Source organism: Alosa sapidissima, chromosome 13 (assembly GCF_018492685.1).
Source record: "Alosa sapidissima isolate fAloSap1 chromosome 13, fAloSap1.pri, whole genome shotgun sequence".
NCBI lineage: Eukaryota > Metazoa > Chordata > Actinopteri > Clupeiformes > Clupeidae > Alosa > Alosa sapidissima.
In genome coordinates, this window is record NC_055969.1 from 5,333,853 (window position 1) to 5,341,563 (window position 7,711).

Consider the following 7,711-nt stretch of genomic DNA (forward strand, 5'->3'; position numbering starts at 1 on the left):
AGGTTGCCCGCTGATCATTAGTGGGGTGTAACTGTAGTTCTGCTGCTGCCTTCTGTAATCCACTACCATTTCCTTGGTTTTATTGATATTCAGTGTCAAGCTGTTAGATTGACACCACTATGCCACCTCATCAACCTGATCCAAGTAGAGCTGTTCATTGTTGTTACTAATCAGGCCCAAGATCACTGTGTCATCTGCAAACTTGATGATGGAGGTATGACTACTGTTGGCTTTGCAGTCATGTGTGTAGATGTTGTACAGCAGTGGACTCAAAACACAGCCTTGGGGAGCACCAGTGCTGATGGTTAATGAGTCAGATGTCAGACCCCCCACTCTAACCACTTGTGAACGGTTGGTGAGGAAGTCAAATATCCAGTGACACAGGGTGGTGTTTAGTCCTAAGGCCTTCATCTTTGTGACCAAGGTGAGAGGTACTATCGTGTTGAATGCTGAACTAAAGTCAATGAACAGCATCCTCACATAATTCCCATTCCCCTCCTCCAGGTGAGTTAAGGTGGTGTGCATGAGGTTTGAGATGGCATCCTCTGTAGACCTGTTGGCTCTGTAAGCAAATTGGAGGGGGTCGAAGGAGGCAGGGAGGGATGAGCAGATAATACTCTCAAGGGAGAGAAGTACATGTTTGTTTCACCCCATCATGGATTTCACCAGATTCTCAGTATTCTCTGACTTCTCAGTATTCTCTGACTTCTCTAACTAAACAGTCTACTAACTTTATGTTACAAACAAAAGAAGGAGTGACCTCTAGGTCCAACCCAGTTTGAATATGCAATAGAAAGGGAGGATGAGGATTAGGCCTTCATCAGGTCTGGTCAGCTTCTATTGTCTTTTAATTAAAACTACCCCCTTTCCTGGGAAGTTCCTCAGAGGCCTAGACACATGCTGTTCTACAAACATTAACATTTCACACCTGGTGATAGGCAAAGGCCTCTAGACAAGCTTTCATTTAATTCAAGGATAAACAAAGGATGCTTGCATACAGACCAGAGACACACACAGGGTACACATGGGTAAAAAAATCATAAGAAGTACGCAGTATGTACATTTACAGAAATGAGGCTGATTCACAACACTTTCACTCTTTATCTATAGTTGTCTGGTGCCTGGAGTCTTATCTGTGGTTGGCTTTTATTAACCTGTCAGGGTCTTGTGAAGGTTTGTTGTGATTGTTGCAACTGAAAGTGACTAGGTTTATTGTATGTATTCTAATCATTTGCAGTTAAAATGATTGTTATTTTGAGTTTTATATAATTCAGTTCAATAGTTATTTTTGAGGAAATGTTAGTGATAAGACAGAATTGCTGGACAACATTGCTCAACATTGCTGTTTTTAAAGTGCTCTCTGCTTCTACCATCAAGGTGGGTGACTGTTCATCTGTGATGGGGAATGCAGCCTGGATGCTCATGTGCCTGCTGCAGTCTTTTTCTGGGGCATGAGGGTGGGATTTGGAAGCTGCCTCGAAAGTCCCATCTCTCCAGCTTCGCTGACCTTTGGTGCCACTGCAGAGAAGCTTCGCTGGGACACACTGTTGTTTAGGGGCCAGGGCCAGCAGCTGCTGTCTGACTGCCCCTATTAGCATCCAGCTCAGCTGGCCTGAGCACAGCGTCACCTCTGGACAACAGGCCTGCCAGACTGAGACAGTGGGCTAGATAGCAGTTGCATAAGAGGGCGATTAAGACCATCTTGATGGTGACACGTCAGGGAATACTCAGGTACAGTATGTTGTGGATCTTGGAAAATCAAACAAAAAACTTGAGAAATACAAGCAATCTGAGTACTTTCTGTCCACCCCTTCCACATTTCATTTTTATGCACGGATTGCCTCTTTAAGCTTGTACCAGTTTTTGGAATTGATGTCTCTAGTTGAAGCCTTCTTAACGAAACTACAGATGGTGAATTACGTTTTTGTGTTTCTTTAATGCAAGGTAGGAGGCCATCAGCCCAAATTAAAACATCAGAATTTGATCTGACTTCCAAAAGGCCCTACCAATCAATTACAATATGCTTTGATTTGGCTCTGATGCCAATCTGGCACTGACTGACATCTGGCAGTGTGCAGATCTACACCTGGGCACTAAAATGGCCAACTTCCTCTCCACTCTGCCAAAAAGAAGACCTGACCTGTGGCGCTGAAGGAGATACGTCAGCGCCACAAATCACTCAGGAAGGCCAACCCACAAATCACTCAAGAGGGCCAATGCACTGCCACTGTCAGCTCAGCCAGAATACTAAGGGCCATATCCCCATGCTAATCACCATCAACTTCAATAAAACCTTTAGGGTCTCCTACTCCAGCACAGTGGCACCCAGTCAAACCCTGTCAATCAAATGCTGTGATGCGTGAGCGAATGGCCTACAGCGGTGGTGTAGTATGTGATACTATGCAGTATACCCACTTAAAAAGCATGACCATCTCAGTATACCCACTTAAATTAGGCAAGGATACATATTAACATATGGGGTTGATCACAGTATACCCACTACAGCTAACTACTACATCACAGTATATCCACTACAGTTAACTACTACAGCTAACTAATACATCACAGTATACCCACTACAGCTAACTAGACTACACCACTGGCCTAACAGTCTACAGCATAGACTGTATATAGAACTATATATAGTCTATGGTCTACGGTGCTGTGAGGAACCAAAGGGACTGAGTGTGTTCTATCAGAGCAGCTCAGCAGCAAGGGGCCTATTCACTGGTCTCCAGTGCTGGCGATGAAGCTATCCACCACAGCAGACACTGCTGCCTGGCACCTGGGGAGTGGGGAGATGGGGAGAACATGAGAGGACGGATGTATAACAACAGCATTAGAAAGCAACTGACAAGGGAGCAGTTGAAATCCAACTCAACATGACCCAATTTTTGGAAAACAAAGACTTTTTGGTGCATATTGAGCACAGGTCTATTTTTAGAGGGGAAACGAAAAAGACATCTAAATAACAATGACAACACAAAGACAAGAAGTGTGTGAAATGGACCAAGTAGTCACCTTCAGTGCTTTCCTGTAATGTCCCCATCATGTTAAATGTACAGTACTATACAAATGCATATCTGATGTTAATATTTTGTCATCATATATCGATTTTCAGATAGAGGGATACATTCAAATGATTTCATATAATGTACATTTCAGCTTGCAATCTACTGTGACAGTACTACTAACATTCTAAAGTTTATTCTTCCGTGGCAAACTGCAGGGAGACAATGATGCTGTCAGAAAGCACTAAGTGGTTCCAACAGTAGCCTATGTCATGATCAAGAAGCCTATAAAATATAAAATATTATGTTTCGATTTGCAAAATTTGCCAGTGGATTTAAGAGACTGTAGCACAATGCCTATGATCAGATCAGACTGAGGAGCAGTCACTGTTGTCGTGTCATGTTTGACAGAATTCTGTCATAGGGCCCAAGTTATCTAGCAGTGCCCCTGTGCCTACTGGTGTTGTTTGTATGTGATGGACTAACACAGAGATTATTGCCTCCTTCCTGAGTGCCTTTGCTTTGTTTAATCTTTTAAGATACTAAGTGCAGATAGCCCTGTGCTTTGCCTTTCCTTTTAATTATACAGCACAACTACAATGGGCTGTTTGGAATATACCCAGGGGTGACTCACTCTCACTTTCTCTCTCTTTTATTCTCTTTCTCTCTCTTCATCTTTTTCTTCTTTCCCCACTGTCTCTTTGCTCTTTCTGTTATCTCTCTCTCTCTCTCTCTCTCTCTCTCTCTCTCTCTCTCTGTATGAACTCCTCCAGTCGTCTCTCTTGCCCCATGGCTTCTCTTTAGTGCTGCAGAGTCATGCACTCCGTTAAGGCCAAAGGCAACCTGTAATCTGTGCTGCCACTGTACTACTCTAGAGGGGTATTTATGTGTCACGCTTTGACTTGGGGTGCAAAGGCTTAACATGAAGAGAGCATGATTGCAATACACACATGCACGCATGGAGAGGGCGATGTTTGTGTGTGTGTGTGTGTGTGTGTGTGTGTGTGTGTGTGTGTGTGTGTGTGTGTGTGTGTGTGAGAGAGAGAGAGAGAGAGACAGAGAGCCACTGAGATTCATTGTAAGTTTGGCCTACTGTAACTCCCAGATGCTGATGGATGAATTATTGAAGTGTGCTTGTCTCTATTTACCCTGAGAAAGTACTCTTATTCATAACCTCCTTTGCAAATGTGTGTGTGTGCGTGCGCTTGGTGTGTATAGCTCTGCATTAAAATATACCAAATTACTGCTCTTTGCATCAGAGTGCAAGCGCATGTAAGATACAATAGTTAGCAGCGCAATGTCGGCAGTATAAATGCCTCGTGATTGGATTTGATATTGTGAAGACTGAATGGAACCAAACATAAAAGTCACATCAAAACAGCAACAGATGATAACGCTTTTACACGCTCAATGTTTTAACCCAAGTACAATAATTGAAACTTTCACATTAGATTAGAGCAGGGGCGCTGCTAGATAATTTGGGCCCTATGACAGACAATAATATAATATATAATATAATAACAAGGTGTCCCCTGTCAGTGCTGGGCCCTTAGAACATACAGTCACCCCCCCCCCCCCCTCCCCACCCCAAGCGGCGCCCCTGGATTAGAGTGTGGTTCTAAATGATTCACTTACAAACAAACAAACAGACAGACAGACAGAGAGCACTGTCAGTGTTATATTTAGATTGTATGTCAGAGGCACATGTAGCTGTGGGATGCTTCTGCATGCTTCAGCATAGGCTTGGGCAAAGAGACAGCAGGAAGAGGAGTGAGTGTCAGAGGAAAGGAGTCTAATGAATTGCCGCTTCTCCTGTAACCAGTGCAGACACGCAGCTTCCTCTGGGACTGATTTTTACCAGAACCTTCCACAGGCTCAGGGGATGTGTGTGGGACAGATCTAGAGCTCCCTTAAATACACACACCATCCCGCCCAGACTGTGTGTGTGTGTGTGTGTGTGTGTGTGTGTGTGTGTTTGTTTGTGTGTGTGTGTGTGTGTGTGTGTTGGGTGTGTGTGTTGTGTGTGTGAGTGTGTTTATTTCTTTGTATGTGTGTGTGGATGCGTGCGTGCATGCGTCTGTGTCTGTGTGTGTATGTCTGTTTCTGTGTGTGCATGTGTGTGCATGTGTGAAAGTCAGAGAGGGAGAGAGAACGTGAATGTCGACAGAAAGAGAGACAGAGGGAAGAAAGGAAGTCAGAGAATAAAAGAGGGGCAGTCGGAATGAGAATCACAAAGGTACAAAGGCCTGAGTGATCATCAGAGCGATCGAGAAGAGAGAGTAGGCGAAACTGAGACGGAAGAAAGGAATACAAAAAAACGAGGAGGAAAAAAGGAAGAGCAACACGTCATGCAACATGTATGCTTCCTCTTCCTCACTCCTCCCTTCTTCTTAGTAATCAAAAGAGGAATAAACAGACAGAACACATAACAAAGCAGAGAGAAATAATAGAGCGAGTGATGAAACCAGTGGAGCAGATGTAGTGGGGCGGAAAGGTGTTGACCGATGATAGAAGTGTCGTGTGAGAGATGGACAGATCAGTAGAAGTGATGGATGACAGAAGAACAGAGAGCAGCCCTGATGGGCAGGCTAACGACATGTCTTTCAGAGCGGGGACAGGCAAGGAAAAGGGACGTGAATGAGAGGGAGAGGGGCTGGTGGGGGTGACGGATTGTACCTGTTGGGATATGACAGGATGGACATGACACTGTCCTCAAGGAATGAAGCGATCCCCTCCCACCCCGCCCAACACCACTGCAGTAGACCAGGGGCGGAGTGGGGCACTAAAATCCACCGGGAAAATTCTGACGGCACCGGACCCCCCCCCCCCCCCCCCCCTCCCCCAACATGCACACACATCAATAGCACAATAGCCTAGAAGCTCTAATTCGACAACATCAAGCTACTGTAGGTAAAACCGTTTGTTTTCAGGTTTTTTTCGTACCCACAGTACTCAGTGACCTCGAGAAATCGCCAGATTACTCCTTTAAATTAAAACAAAAACCTTTTTTTGCTCTGTTAAATTACATGTTCATTGGGGGAATGTGAAAGTGTCTGTTTTGATGTCTGAATTTGGCTGTTTGACTCTCCATAACATTAACAATACCAACAGTATGCGGGGACCCACTGAATATGAGTTTAGGAAGACAACACAGTGTCCATACATGCAAGAAAACCGAGGAGAGGAGACTCCAGCTGAGTTATATGTCCAGCAGAGCTGATTTGGGGCAGTAAGTGCTTTAATAAACATCTCTGTATGATGGGAGATGACCCAGTTTCTTTAGCCATCTCTCCTGAAACTTTAGATGAACTAAAAGTAATCATCAGGATACAACCCCATGCTATAACTACTTTATTAACATGTAACACATGCATAAATTAGTAGGACTCCAGAGGCAGTGTGGTTGACTTGATTAAGAATTCAACGACTTTCTGACAACAATATAAATAGTCCTCAATATATCTGCAAATATTTTTCATGTTCAGCCAAACACAATCAAAGGTGTTACAGTGAATCATCCAGACAGCCCTTAATGAGTTAAATTCCCACAGGGCATATTCTGCATTTTAAATCCTCATAGAAAGCAACTGGGGGTTGATGGCAGCTGTACAGTGGAGAGTGCCTGAGAGGTACTATAGCCAAGCATTTTCACACATGCATAATTGCATAATTCAAGATTACAATACTGTGACGGGAGCTGCGCTGTCATTAAAGCCCTGTGGATAAACTAGGTAGGTAACAGTGTTTGTTTATGTCATGAATTACTCATGTAGGCAGGAAGAGCTCGTGGATGTGTGTGTGGTGAAGGGAATGTGTCAGAAGGCTACATGGTATGATCCAGTGATGAGATCATGATGATCCAGTGGATGTGTGACTGTTTTTAGGCCACCAATACTCTTGGCATGATTTGACAGTGGTGCTCTCTGTGTCGCCCTTATTTGCTCTCTCTCTCTCTCTCTCTCTCTCTCTCTCTCTCTCTTTCTCTCTGTCAATCTCTCTCTCTGTGTCTCTCTCTCCCTCTAACCTTCTCTTACCTGTCTTGCTTGTCCTTAGCAACACACACGGATAAATATAGCAAGGGAAGAGGTCTTGCTTCAGCTGAGGACATACAGTACCTCAACATTCCTGCCTCACCTGCAACCAACACGTCCTCTCTCTCTCTCTCTGTTTCTTCAGCACCGTTGTTACTAAATAAACAAAAAGTGTGTGTGTGTGTGTGTGTGTGTGTGTGTGTTGTGTGTGTGTGTGTGTGTGTGTGTGTGTGTGTGTGTGTGCGCGCGTGTGGAGCGGCTCTGTTAAATCTCTGGAATAAAACAAATGCAGCCTGGCTCAGTGAGGCCCCATGGGCCGGGGCTCATCCTCTGTAAACATCTCACTCTGCCATGTGACTGAAGCCTTTGTCTGGTGGATTACGGGAGGCTCTCTGTATTAATGATGCAGCCTATCTGCACTGGAAACACAATAACGTTTTAAAGATTTATTAAGATCTCGCTCAGGCCTGCCATGTTTGCTGCTGGAATGAGGCTTCAACTTTTGAGGGATGAAAAATGCTAGAGGGCACAAGACTCTTCTTGATGACGGAGTTTTGACTGTTTGGTTGTGATCAAGCTGAGGATTGTTCCTGTAATACACTGAATTAGTATTGATTAAGAGATCCTGATTCAGTCAATAGTTGATATAATCAACCCATGCACTACAGC

The 7,711-nt window shown here is 44.3% G+C and overlaps 1 protein-coding gene across 1 annotated transcript in view; it reads right to left on the reverse strand.

The window, feature by feature from the left end:
- Positions 1 to 7,711, reverse strand: part of LOC121680692 (high mobility group nucleosome-binding domain-containing protein 5-like) — a 692,414-nt gene that overhangs the window by 654,008 nt on the left and 30,695 nt on the right. The window lies entirely within an intron of this gene.